This window comes from Oncorhynchus clarkii, chromosome 2 (assembly GCF_045791955.1).
Source record: "Oncorhynchus clarkii lewisi isolate Uvic-CL-2024 chromosome 2, UVic_Ocla_1.0, whole genome shotgun sequence".
NCBI classification, from domain to species: Eukaryota; Metazoa; Chordata; class Actinopteri; order Salmoniformes; family Salmonidae; genus Oncorhynchus; species Oncorhynchus clarkii.
In genome coordinates this window covers 73,980,816-73,994,353 of record NC_092148.1, presented here as the reverse complement: position 1 = coordinate 73,994,353, position 13,538 = coordinate 73,980,816, and positions in this window count along the sequence as shown.

Here is a 13,538-nt window from a genome sequence, read left to right as displayed (position 1 = left end):
AGGCTGTAACGTAACAAAATGTGGGAAAAGGGAAAGGTCGGAATACTTTCTGAATGCACTGTATATAGCTGTAGGCAGCATACTGGGCCTCCTATTCACTAACTTGCAGATAGTTGGGATTAGTACTGTGATTCAGAAGTGTTCAGGATTTGTGCAGCACTGTACCCTGCATGGATAGTGTTGATATATGGTTTTAGGCATTTCATTGGTTTTAGGAATTGTGGTTGTAGCTCCACCTTGCTCTCTGATAGGCCAGACAGACATTAATTACAGATATTAATTACACCTACTCAGGCCTCTTACACCAACTCGACCTCTACCTAGAGGCAGTTTCTGACGGGGCCTCTGATTAATGCACACACCTATTGCTTACATCTATTCAATTGATCTCCCTCTTTTTCTCTGTTTAATTGTTTTAGAGGCTTCATGGGCTCCAAGGTGGCTTCTGGGAAGGTGATGAGCAGAAAGTCTGGAACAGTTGTGGGGAAAAAAACTAACAGTTTCGGCACCAATTTTGTTTTACCACTACCGTTCCTATTCCTCGATTTGATGATAGACCGAGTTGTAACATTTCACCCCACCCCTTATAGGTTGGCTAGGCGGTGTTGTTGAAGAACGACTTTATTGGTATGTTTCTACACTGGTTATTAGGGATGTAACCCTGGTTCAAATGTTTAAGATACAAGTTCATGGGGGGATCACGTGACCCTTGAACGAGATGGCCGCATGAACTAAGAGCTCCGCACAAGTAGTTTCCAATTCCTAATCTTACCTCCACTCCAAGTTCACACTCATTTAGCTTTAGTAAGAAAAAGTCATGGCGGCTACAAAAGGCGACACTACATGTGACATTTTTACCCGGACTCGAGTATTAGCGACGGAAAAAGCCTCCAAGAAGAAGCTAGCTTCAGAAAAAACTAGCGCCATTAGCCAGGAGCAAGAGAACCCGCTCCCCCACGAGGCACAACGAATGCCACACACAACGAATGCCAACCTCGCACTCTGTCGAAGACATCCTTTCTGAGTTGAGATCCCAACGTACAGAACTAAACACCAAATTAGATGCCATTAACTCTCAGCTCAGTGCGATAGGGGGCAAGGTGACAATCCTGGAAAACGCTTTGCCTGACATCAACAACAAGATAACCATAAACGCGGGGCGCCTGGACGAGGCAGAGGGGCGAATCCTATCCATGGAAAACTTATTGACAGATGCCATGGAAACAATAGCATATGCTAAAAAGAAAATCGAGCATCTGGAAGAGAAAACAGAGGACCTGGAAAACAGGGGGCGAAGGAATAATTGTGTTCTATTCAATCTGGGCGAAAAAGAAGAGGGAAACATGCCACTGATCCGCTACCTGCAAGACAAACTTCCCGAGTGGCTCCACCTGCCCACCGACAGGCCCATAGAACTCGAGGGAGCTCATCGAGCACTGAGGCCCCCACCAGCAGCCGGACAACCAGCGCGCCCAATCACCATACGTTTCCTGAGATTCACCGACAAGGAACGAGTCCTACTGGCGGCGAAAAACAACACCATCACAGTGGGAAACACCAAACTCGCTTTACACCAGGACCTGTCAGCTGGAATACGCCGAAAGCGCCGAGAATTTGACGAAGTGAAGAAATACTCAATTGACCGAGGCATCTTCAGGGGATTCAAATACCCAAACGAGCTCAGGATTCTTCACCAAGGAGCCTTGCGACACTTCAAAACTCCCGAAGAGGCAAAACGTTTTTTGAAAGACAATCCTGGCCAATGAGAAACAGACCAATGACTAAATGCGATTAATGCCATTACTAAAGGAGGTAAGACGACATATAGCCGATATCCAGAGATCCACCCCCTAAATGTCATTATAGCCGTCCAATTTATATTTATTGTCCTTTAACTGAGAGGGATGGGCTGTATAGCCTAACCTAGGCCTACTAATGTTTCAGCCTACTTTTATTTCCCTGTTTTTTGTTGTTGTTGCTATTATTACCTGGGGTTCCCTATGTCCCTTGGGGAAGGTATATGTAGGCTGGGCTATTGATTTTTATTTTTCTCCCCTCTTTTACTGTGGTCTCGACGAGGGCAACTGTGTTATTTACTCAATGCGGGGTGGAGAGGATGAGGCATTTCTTTGGTGGGGAGAGGGAGACGTTGTGCGTTGCTAACTGTTCCCGGTTTTTGTTTTATTCGGAACACAGAATTGAGACTGAGCGGGGGGTAATAGATCCAACGGGATGTGTCGAGTTGTTTGGGAACTCGGCTGGGGTGTTCAGAGATTATTATTTTATGTACACCATTTATTTTCCTTTTATGTGAACGCAGCTGTAATTACTATCCACTTTTACCCAGCGATGACTTGCACTAAAGTTCGATTACTGCTCGATGACGATGACTAGTACCTTAAATCTATTGACATGGAACTGCCATGGTCTAGGGCATGCAATAAAACGAAAAAAGATACTATGTGCTCTAAAAATGGAAAAAGCAGACATTGCGCTATTACAAGAGACACACCTCTGTGATGCTGAACATGCCAAACTCCGCAGAGCTTGGGTGGGACAGGTGTATTTCTCATCTTTCAAATCAAACAGTAGAGGCACAGCCATACTTATCCATAAAAATGTTCCATTCATAATTGACAAAAACATATCTGATCCGGAGGGGAGATTTATTTTGATAACTGGGTCACTATATGGTCAACCAATTACTATATTAAACATATACGCCCCTAACACAGATACTCCTGCCTTCATGTCAAAAATCATAACCCTGTTCAATGAGCATTGTGTCTCCTTTGGCGTGGTGGCTGGAGATTTTAATTGTACCCTTAACCCAACCCTAGACAAATCATCTCAAGTCCCCACCACAAATCCTAGATCTGCAAAGATGTTGAACTCTCTTACTAAAGAGATGGGACTGATAGATATCTGGAGAGAGAATAATAGCTCATCTATGGACTATACATACTACTCTAATGTTCATAACACCTACTCCCGTATAGATTACATTTTTATCCCAAAGAGTTTCATAAATTCAGCCACATGTACAATCGGACCCATAGCACTTTCAGATCACGCCTTTGTCCACCTCCGCTTTGACCTCTGCAAAAACATCCCGAGGACAAAGAGCTGGAAATTCAACACCTCCATGCTATCAAATGACGAGTTCCATACATTGGTAACTACATGGATAGACAACTACACACAAGACAATAAAGATTCTCCTGTTTCTCCGGCCACAATGTGGGACGCTGCTAAAGCCACACTAAGAGGTCATCTAATTGCATATGCTTCCTCTAAGAAAAAAGCAATGGAAGCACACAGGCTAGATCTTGAGAGGGAGCTGGAATGCTGTGAAAAAATACATAAACAATCCCTAGACAGCACTTCCTGGAGTCATCTTAAAGCAGCCAAAGCCAAACTGAATTTGGACTACACTCGGGAGATAAAAAAAAAAGTTTTCTTTACTAAACAGAAATACCATGAGTATAGCAATAGGCCCAGTAGATTGCTTGCTTACCAATTAAAAAAGGAGCAGTCAGAGCGTACAATCAGGGCTATCCGAACAGCAGAGGACGAGGTCACATATGACCCAAAAAAGATCAATTTAACTTTTCATGATTTTTACTGCAAACTATATACCTCTGAGAAAAAACACACGGAGGTAGAACTCCACTCTTTCCTAGAGGGAATCTCGCTACCTAAACTATCAGAGACCGACCAGGAAGATCTCAACTCCCCCTTCACTCCTGAGGAGATCCTGGAGGCAATTACCTCCATGCCACCTAATAAGTCCCCAGGCCCAGATGGATTCCCCAGAGAGTTCTACAAAGCTTTTTGGCCCCAGCTCAGCCCTATCTTCATGCCAATGCTGGAGGATTTTTGCAAAAACGGAGTTCTCCCAGACTCAATGCACACAGCTTGCATTACAGTGTTGCTAAAAAAGGACAAGGACCCCCTATCCTGCTCGTCCTTCCGGCCCATAAGCTTGTTGGATTTCGACTATAAAATAATTACCAAATTGCTCGCCAAAAGACTAAACACTCTTCTTCCCAAAATAATAAAAGCGGACCAAACTGGATTTATTAGAGACAGATACTCTTCTGATAACATTCGCCGTCTTTTTGATATTATTGATCAAGTAAACGCACAAAAGACCCCTGTCCTGCTGGCTTCACTGGATGCTGAGAAGGCGTTTGACAGGATGGAGTGGAGCTTTCTGTTTTCAGTCTTAGAAAAGTTCAATATGGGCCCAAATTTTATTAAATGGATCAAATCACTATACTCTCATCCAAATGCCATGGTGACTACTAATGGACTGAACTCTGACAGATTCCCTCTGGAACGGGGCACAAGACAAGGGTGCTCGCTGTCCCCGCTGCTCTACTTGTTGGGGGCGGAGCCTCTGGCAGAGCTGATAAGGAGCAATCCAAGTATTATGGGTGTTTCTGCAGGTGGCCTGCAGCACAAGATTTCGCTTTACACGGATGATGTCTTGCTCTACATATCCAACCCTGAGAAATCCCTCCCTCTCATTTTAGACACAATTGCTCAGTATGGCAAGTTTTCAGGTTATAAGATCAATTTTAACAAATCCACTGTGAAGACACTTTGTCCTTTCCAATGGAAAACACAGGGGTTTCAATACCTCGGGATCTTCATAACACCAGATCTGAATAGCCTTTTTAAGGAAAATTATCTTCCACTCCTGGATCGAATCAAGAACGATCTCCAAACCTGGATCTCCCTCCCAATTAGCTTAGTAGGAAGAATTAATGTAATCCGTATGAACGTCCTCCCTAGACTAAACTACTTATTTCAGATGCTCCCATGCTATCTCCCAGTTTCCTTCTTCAAAACAACTAACCAAAGCATCACCAAATTTATATGGGGCAATAAAAAACCTAGGATCAAGTTTTCCACTTTATCAAAACCTGAATCTAAAGGGGGTCTTGCCCTTCCCTCCCTTCAACTGTACTACTGGTCTGCCCAAATCCGCAACATGCTAACATGGATCACAAACAGACAAGAGTCAACGTGGATTCAGATAGAAGCTTTATCCTGTGGTTCATTGCCCTTAAGCTCAATTATATTCATTAATAACTTTAGTGAAGTGGGCAACATAGCCAAAACCTTTGCGATTTACAGCACCCTACTAGCGTGGAGGGACTGTAAGAAATACCTGGGCATTTCCTCCCAAATATGTTCTCACTCGCCTATAGTAGGCAACCCAGACTTGCCAAAAGCCCTGAGGGATGCCAACTTTAATCTTTGGCATACTCTAGGAATCAGGACCTTTTCAGACCTATTTCATCAGAAAACCACTACACTGAAATCCTTTCAAGAGCTCTGCAGTGAATTCGATGTGCCAAGATCCCATTTTTTAAATATCTTCAAATTAGACATGTAATTTCCTCATTTACCTCCAATAGGAGGTTTAGAACTCAGTTGAATGAAGTTGAAACCCTTCTTGTCACAGCACAATCCATTAAAGGCAAAATATCATACATCTATAGACTCCTTTCTGAGAAGGGAAGCTCCTCCTTTACTCCTTTGAAAATAATCTGGGAAAAGGACCTTGGTCTGACTATCAGTGATGAGTTATGGGCGGAGGTTTGCGACAGGGTATACTGCTCCTCTACCAGTGTAAAAATGAAAGAATCTAATTACAAATTTTTGTACAAATTTTATTATACTCCTTTGAGACTCCATAGAATGAAAACCGATATGTCTCCTAACTGTAAAAGATGTACCTCTGAAAGCGTAACCTATATGCATGTATTTTGGAGCTGTAGGGAGATTGCCAGATTCTGGCAATCTGTACATACTGCTGCACAGAAAATACTAGAGGTACAGTTTGATATGACCCCGTGTATCTATCTTCTTAATGCCCAGCAGGACTTTGTCCTTGATCCTGACAGAGAAAATTTGCTTATGACTATTACATACTTTGCTAAGAAATGTATTCTTCTATTGTGGGCCTCTAATACCCCTCCTACATTTAAAATGTGGATTGTTGACTTTCTTCCTCTTGAAAAGCTCACTTATGACCTCCACAAGAGACAGCCCAAGTTTGATAGACTCTGGTCTCCACTATTCAACTATATTTCAAACTGGACAGAGTGAACGGGGTGATTAGGGAAATGCGCAGACACATGTTGTGTAAGGTACTGTAAAACCTAAAAACGAATTATTGGCCCGTCGTCTCAGCGAATGCTTGAAATAGCTGATAAGAACCTTGATAGTGCTGCTGCAAGTGTTATATGTTTTTATTTTTTAATTTTTGTTTTATTTCGTTTTTGAGTACGTGTGCGTGTGTGTGTGTATGTATATGTGCGTATGTATGTACGTATGTATGTATGTATGTACGTATATATATATATATATATATATATATATATGTGTGTACCAAGGAAAATATATAGATTAAGAAAAATAAATGCTTTTATTTGACTTTATCATTCATTTTAATTGTATTTTTATTTTTTCAAAAGTATTATTATTTTATTTTTATTTTTTTTTTTTATTTTTTTTTTTAAAGCCTGTCACATCTGTGAATGTGGAATGTGTTTTGTTGGTTGAAAGAAAAACAAGAAAACTTAATAAAACTTTAAATTGAAAAAAAAGATACAAGTTCATTGGTCTGCGGGACCCCAAACCAGTCTAAATGTAGCATTCGTCGGTCAGAAAATCAATTCAAACATTACAAATCGCCCGTTCACTTTTTCCCCCTCTTCTTCAAATGGAACTGTGTTGGCAGTCATTTTGCATGCCGAACAACCCCAGGCAATATCAGTAGCCTAGTCAAACTGTGTACTATGGTCAAATATGATTTTTTTTAAATTACAAGATTTTACTGTAGTATTAATCCTGTGAAATTATAGTAATTTACTGGCAACTGAGTTGCATTAAAATGACAGTAAATGTAATAAATTACAAGAGTTTACTGTATTATTTATCCTGTGAATCTACAGTAACTTACTGCTAACTAAGTTGCAGTAAAAATACAGTAGATATAAAATTACACATTTTTACTGTAAATAGAATACAGCAGCATACTGTTATTTCACAGCAATTGTGCAGATGATTGAACAAAAAATCCAGTAAATTGTTGTATTATGATTACAGTAAGACTACTGTATAATATTTACTGTAAAATTACATGGCATTTTTTACAGTGCAAGTTCATCCACTCGCAACATATTTTCAGCCTCCAAACAGTGGTGAATGGAAAGAGACATCTGTTACAGAAAAGACCAAAACGTATTTGGCGATTGACATTATGCCAGAATTAATGCCGCCACTGCTGTCCACGCGGCTCAGACAATCATCTCTGCCTTGGCAAAATGTTAGTGTTCTCATCGCACAATCACATTTTGGAGTGTATGCTACAGGCTTTACCACCTGTTTTCAAGTCCATTCACTCATTTTTCATGTCTCTGACACATGGTAATGATAAATAATGATGTAATAGCCTACAGTTTTCTTGACATTTTGTTTTCATTATTGTGACAGGCTCATGTTTTACCGGTACAGCATACCCACAATATTTATTTTGCAGGGATGCAGTAAGGGACCATACTGCCTTACTTTCACCTCACCGCTGGTTGTAAGTAATCTGATTTAGATAATCAACCAGCTAGTTATTAGAATCAGGTGTGCTAGATTAGGGTTGGAGCGAAAATCAAGCTCAGGAACTGGGTTGGAGAGCCCTGATTGACAGCTTGCAGATGAATCTAATTCTTTCCGCAGATGGCCAATTGTCTGCAGGTTTTCGTTCCTCCCTTGTATTTAATTAATGAATTAAGGTCACTAATTTGTAAGGAACTCCCCTCACCTGGTTGTCTAAGTCTTAATTGAGAAGGAAAAAAACAAAAAACAACTGACACTAGGCCCTCCATGGAATGAGTTTGACACCCCTGCACTAGGGTGACCACTTTTTAAAAATACCCAAATACAGGACAAAAGGATGATTTTGCGGGAGAGTGCCAGGAGAGTGTAACCTTATAAAAGTCACCTTGTCCGAGAGAGATTTACATGGTTATAAAAACATCACGCCAGGGTAAGAAACACAACCCTTATTTTAAGTGTTTGTAAAATTCCCTATGTGGAAAAATGAATGGTGGAAAAACGATTGGCACCATTTCTTCTTTTTCTGTGGGTTTTCTGGCGGACTACACCCAAAAAGGTGTATTGCCGTCACCAACTGGACGATGTGAACCCCCCCCCAAAATCCAGACATAATAGTGAAACTTAATCCACAAAAAAATAAGTACATTGCCAAAACAAACAAAAGTCCCACTTCTTCCTTCTTTTAGTTCTCCATATCTCCCTTTTCAGGCTCTAGGACTTGAGAGGGTGGCACGGCTTGTGTCAATATTGCATGTAACTACTTCACTGAGAAATCTTTAAACCCCAGAAACCGCAATCACTGATTTCTATCTTCCTGGACCTTCTCGCCACCTTGGCAGTGCCATTAATTACCATAGCTATAAATGCCACAAAGTCCACAATCTTATCCTTTAAAATGTCAGGATCCTGGTGCACCATTAAAACCCTCAACCCTTTTCACAGCTGCTGCATATGAAATGCTCTGTACAACCCGGACTTTGGCCACCTCATTCTTTGTCACCCTTGTGGGGCATTCGGAAGATGTGGCTTCATGGTTCCCACAGCAATTGCAATATATTCGTCACTTTTATAACACATAGTATGATCCTTTCCACAACTTTGACATCGCAGCGTCTCCCTTCTGCAAACATTTGCTACATGACCTAAAGCTTTACAATGATCACACTTCATTGGTCTTAGGGTATATTACCTACAGAGTCAGAGCATTTATCCTAACTGCACTTAAGTAGGGAGAGACTCCATATGAAAAAGCAAAAGAACAGAAACTTTTTCATAATTCACGACAAGATTCATCTGACTTGCTTCAATCACTCCAGGAATATTTTTAATCTCTTCAAAAATCAACTAACCACGATACGCTTGTTCCCGAAGAGACACACAAGACACATCAAACTTATCAAATCGGTTCAGACAACGCACGTTCATTCTGATCCACAAAAAATCAAAACAAGCTCGCCTCTCCTGATCCTCACAGCCTTCACTTTACCCTGCACTCTCTCCACCAGTTTGGATAACTCTAATGGTTTCTTCAAGATTGGTACTCTGCTCAGTTGCTCCTTATTAACAAACCATACTCCTACTAGATATGAAGGGTCATTCTCATCCCTGTACACTACATTGCTCCGTGTTCCATTCCTTTAAACAATACTCCGATTCTACCCCCATTGTATTCAGAATCCACTTCATCATCTGCTTCCGCCATCTTTTGTGTGTCATCGGGTGCTCACTTTCCTGCTGTCGTCCGTCGTTCTGCTTGGCACCATTTCTCTGTGACTGCTAGGTTTTATGGGTATTATGACACCTCCACTGTGGGGCTTTATAGACTTGTTGCAGATGAAAGGCTGGTGGTGATGACAGTGCACATAATACTTTTTACAGTTAAATTCCTATGTGCTGCATAAAAATGACCATTTAAATGGGTTTATATTGCATTTAACTATAATGATAGGTTTATCTAAAAAAAACAATCTGTTATATAGCAAGTGTGCCAGCTCTGGTACTGGCACATTCGCGCCAGCCAACAGCGCATAGATACAGTAGTCTACTGTTTCTATGAACTGTTGCCTAAAGCACACATAGAAAGACGCCTATAGCCTACAAAATGAGATTATGGACAAAATAGCGAGATATTTATTGAAAAGGGGCATCAAGCTCATCACCTTGCACTTTCACCACCCTGTGCAGGTTATCGTAATTGATTTAATCTGTAGCCAAATAAACTACACACTTTCCAAAGTCGTAGTGGGAGGACCACACATGTCATAGGGTGGCTCCAAGTACATATTTTATATGGATGGTTATTATATCAATATTTGCACATAAAGGCATTTCCACCAACATTTCTCGTGTAAATAATTGCACCTACCTACACAAAAAGATCCCACTTTGTCTAGCTATTTTGTTTTGTCGACATTGTAGGCCTACTTTATTTGCATAAAAAGGTTGGATTGAAACCTGGTTATAGAGATAGACCTCATCATGGATATAACTGGTTTTAGCATAGACCTTGCCATTGAGGGTTTCCACCATTTTAAAGTAGTCAACTGGGTGGAGATTCCTATGAGTTGGGAGAAATCGGCCAAGTAGAAATTGACTACTTTAAAATGGAGATAGCCTCAATGGTGCTACCCATGCTGTCATAGACGTTATAATGGCAGATAAAAATGAGTCCTCTATCTCTATTGTTACAGGCTTTGGTTTTTCTATGTTGTACTTCGAGGTTGGATGTTATCATGTGGGGTGCACCGATTGGTGTCACCTTGTTAGTCTGTATTATACCTGTGCTGGTTGGTCATCTTGTTAGAGGGAAGGTGTTTCACCTGTGCTGGCCTAGTGCTCCAGTTGTCTTGACAGATGTAGGGTTAACACTTTTCGTTGGCGCTCCCTATTTGAGTTCTAGACAAACAATCTTTTATCTGATTGTCCCTGTTTTTGTTTTGCTCCACATTTTGTTTTGCTTCCTGTCTTTAAGTTTGATGTGGGTTTTTCTTTTGTTTGCTTCTTCTTGGGCAAATTTAGTGGTTGCTCGTGGTAGGTGTCTTTTAGGTCCCCTCCTAAAATCCCACCCGTTTCGTTTTGGTCGTTGTACGTGACTCTGTTAGTTCATCTTTCTGTTTGAGCGACAATGTTTGGTTTTCTTGCTTGGGAACGTAACAAAATGGGGGCTTGTTCAGGATCTTGTTTCCCATAAGTATGGTAGTCGCTCTAATGAACTACTCTGAAGCTCTGCCCCGATATTTGAGTGTTTCGAAAGACACTTTTGTGGTAGAATTCCTGTCACTGACACGAGGGGTTAGAAGATTCAATCAAATCAAATGTTATTGGTCACATACACATGGTTAGCAGATGTTAAATCTGACAATTAATCTTAATGGTTGTAGAGTCATCTCAAATAAAACTTTGAAGGACCTCGGCGTTACTCTGGACCCTGATCTCTCTTTTGACGAACATATCAAGACTGTTTCAAGGACAGCTTTTTTCCATCTACGTAACATTGCAAAAATCAGAAACCTTCTGTCCAAAAATGACGCAGAAAAATTAATCCATGCTTTTGTTACTTCTAGGTTAGACTACTGCAATGCTCTACTTTCCGGCTACCCGGATAAAGCACTAAATAAACTTCAGTTAGTGCTAAATACGGCTGCTAGAATCCTGACTAGAACCCAAAAATTTGATCATATTACTCCAGTGCTAGCCTCCCTACACTGGCTTCCTGTCAAGGCAAGGGCTGATTTCAAGGTTTTACTGCTAACCTACAAAGCATTACATGGGCTTGCACCTACCTATGTCTCTGATTTGGTCCTGCCGTACATACCTACACGTATACTACGGTCACAAGACTCAGGCCTCCTAATTGCCCCTAGAATTTCTAAGCAAACAGCTGGAGGCTGGGCTTTCTCCTATAGAGCTCAATTTTTATGGAATGGTCTGCCTACCCATGTGAGAGACGCAAACTCAGTCTCAACCTTTAAGTATTTACTGAAGAGTCATCTCTTCAGTGGGTCATATGATCGAGTGTAGTCTGGCCCAGGAGTGTGAAGGTGAGCGGAAAGGCTCTGGAGCAACGAACCAACCGCCCTTGCTGTCTCTGCCTGGCCGGTTCCCCTCTTTCCACTGGGATTCTCTGCCTCTAACCCTATTACAGGGGCTGAGTCACTGGCTTACTGCTGCTCTTTCATGCTGTCCTTAGGAGGGGTGCGTCACTTGAGTGGATTGAGTCACTGATGTGATCTTCCTGTCTGGGTTGGCGCCCCCCTTTGGGTTGTGCCGTGGCAGAGATCTTTGTGGGCTATACTCGGCCTTGTCTCAGGATGGTAAGTTGGTGGTTGAAGATATCCCTATAGTGGTGTGGGGGCTGTGCTTTGGCAAAGTGGGTGGGGTTATATCCTTCCTGTTTGGCCCTGTCCTGGGGTGTCCTCGGATGGGGCCACAGTGTCTCCTGACCCCTCCTGTCTCAGCCTCCAGTATTTATGCTGCAGTAGTTTGTGTCGGGGGGCTAGGGTTTGTTTGTTATATCTGGAGTACTTCTCCTGTCCTATCCGGTGTCCTGTGTGAATTTAAGTATGCTCTTTCTAATTCTCTCTCTCTCTCTGAGGATCTGAGCCCTAGGACCCTGCCTCAGGACTCCCTGGCATGATGACTCCTTACTGTCCCCAGTCCACCTGGCTGTGCTGCTGCTCCAGTTTCAACTGTTCTGCCTGTGATTATTATTATTTGACCATGCTGGTCATTTATGAACATTTGAACATCTTGGCCATGTTCTGTTATAATCTCCACCCGGCACAGCCAGAAGAGGACTGGCCACCCCACATAGCCTGGTTCCTCTCTAGGTTTCTTCCTAGGTTTTGGCCTTTCTAGGGAGTTTTTCCTAGCCACCATGCTTCTACACCTGCATTGCTTGCTGTTTGGGATTTCAGCTGATGTACGAAGGGCTATATAAATACATTTGATTTCATTTAAAGCAAGTGTAGCGAAATGCTTGTGTTTCGAGTTCCGACAGTGCAGTAATATCTAACAATTCCCCAACAACTACCTAATACACACAATTCTAAAGGGGTGAATGATAATATGTACATATAAATATATGGATGTGCGATGGCCGAGCGGCATAGGCAAGGCCCGAAAGATGGTATAAAATACAGTATATGATGAGTAATGTAAGATATGTAAAAATTATTAAAGTGGCATTATTTAAAGTGACTAGATTGGTGGAATAATTTTGAAAGTTGCATAAACACAAAGCTTTTATAAAATAAAAACCATGGAATTTAAGTTGGAAACGTTTGTGGAAAACCATATGGGAGATGCTAGATAAATGTACAAAGGTGAATCTGCTCGTCATTGCAAAGCCTTATGACGTCAAGGTGGCATCTGACGATTAAAAAACAGTAGTCGAAGAGTTATTCTATACTGCTTCGGTGGTGGAGGAGGTAATCCTTCCAGAGGGAGGATGATGAAAAGGTTCCTACGGGTGGTGGAGTACACCCCAAAGGCATGCAACTGTGAGCGGTAGAACTAAAGGAAAAATGTTAACAGAAATTAGAGCTCGAGCACAAGGAAAAGGAAAGAACGTGAGGAGAGATTGGAACAACAGAAATTAGTTGGAGCACAGAGAAAGACAAGATGAGCGTGCAGCCAAACAACAAGACTAGCCAGACTAGAACAAGAAGAATGTGTGCATGCCATTCGATTATATGAGATTGATCTGGAAGTACTCCGAATCAAGTCGGGCCATCCTGCACCCTCAACAGAGTTTGATCTTGGTCGGAACAATCGGCTTGTACCTCCATTCAACAAAAAGAAGGTGGATGTATATTTTACTCTGAGCGGATTGCCACATTCCTAAAATGCCACGAGATATTTGGTCACTGCTCCTCCAAAGTGTTCTTGGTGGAAAAGCTCAGAGAGTG